Source organism: Micropterus dolomieu, linkage group LG21 (assembly GCF_021292245.1).
Source record: "Micropterus dolomieu isolate WLL.071019.BEF.003 ecotype Adirondacks linkage group LG21, ASM2129224v1, whole genome shotgun sequence".
Classification (NCBI taxonomy): domain Eukaryota; kingdom Metazoa; phylum Chordata; class Actinopteri; order Centrarchiformes; family Centrarchidae; genus Micropterus; species Micropterus dolomieu.
Genome location: NC_060170.1, coordinates 35,392,003 through 35,393,180, shown reverse-complemented (window position 1 = coordinate 35,393,180; position 1,178 = coordinate 35,392,003). Strand labels below are relative to the sequence as shown.

The following is a 1,178-nucleotide window of genomic DNA, read 5'->3' as shown; positions in this document are numbered from 1 at the left end:
GACTTAAACCAGCTTAGAGCGGTTCCTTTAATGCCAATGAAATGTTCCAGTCTCTGCAATAGGATCTGATGGTCAATGGTATCAAATGCAGCACTAAGATCTAATAAAACCAGTACAGAGACAAGTCCTTTGTCTGATGCAATAAGGAGGTCGTTAGTAATTTTCACCAGTGCTGTCTCTGTGCTATGATGAGCTCTAAATCCTGACTGAAAATCCTCAAATAAACTATTGCTCTGTAGAAAGTCACACAGCTGTTTAGCAACTGCTTTCTCCAGAACCTTAGAGAGAAATGGAAGGTTAGATATAGGTCTATAGTTTGATAAAACATCCGGATCAAGTTTGGGCTTTTTCAGAAGAGGTTTAATTACAGCTACTTTAAAGTACTGTGGTACATAGCCTGTTGATAAAGGGTCTAAGAGGCAGGTTGATGGTTTAGATGAAGAAATTATTTAAGTTAGTTGGTAAAGATTGAGGGAAGCAAAACAGTCTAAACATATATCTGGTTCTACAGCTGTTTCTAAGGTTCCTGAGTTTAGAGATAAGTCGGTGCCAGTTGAGGGCAGGTCTTGGTGAATTTTGTCTCTAATAGCTAGAATTTTATCATTGAAGAAGCTCATGAAATCGTAACTACTGAGAGCTATGGGAATACTTGGCTCAATAGAGCTGTGACTCTCTGTCAGCCTGGCTACAGTGCTGAAAAGAAACCTGGGGTTGTTCCTATTTTCCTCTATTAATGACGAGTAGAACGCTGCTCTGGCATTACGGAGGGCCTTCCTACAAGTTTTAAGACTATCTTGCCAAATTAAACGAGAATTTTCCAGTTTGGTGGAATGCCAATTCCTCTCAAGTTTTAAGGACTAAAGTTGACAAAAACTCTGCAAATTCAGATAAGAATTCAGAGTACGGACCAGGAGCTCGGTACACTATAACGAAGAGAATTGGTTGCAGTGATTTCCAACTTGGGTGCGAAAGACCAAGAACAAGGGTTTCGAGGAAAGTGAGTATTAATGAGTGGGAGGGGTGGATTCATTTAGGCTAACATATTCTCCATCACCCAGCCAGATTGTAAATAATAAATCGATATCATAATCTGATATTAGTTCATTTACTAGTACACCTTTAGAAGAGAGAGATCTGATGTTTAAGAGTCCACATTTAACTCTCCTATTCGTTTGCAC

At 39.3% G+C, this 1,178-nt stretch overlaps 1 protein-coding gene across 1 annotated transcript in view; it reads left to right on the top strand.

Moving 5' to 3' along the window:
- The window catches only part of LOC123960366 (scavenger receptor cysteine-rich type 1 protein M130-like), an 86,706-nt gene that overhangs the window by 68,768 nt on the left and 16,760 nt on the right, over positions 1–1,178 (top strand). The gene's annotated exons all lie outside the window — the stretch shown is intronic.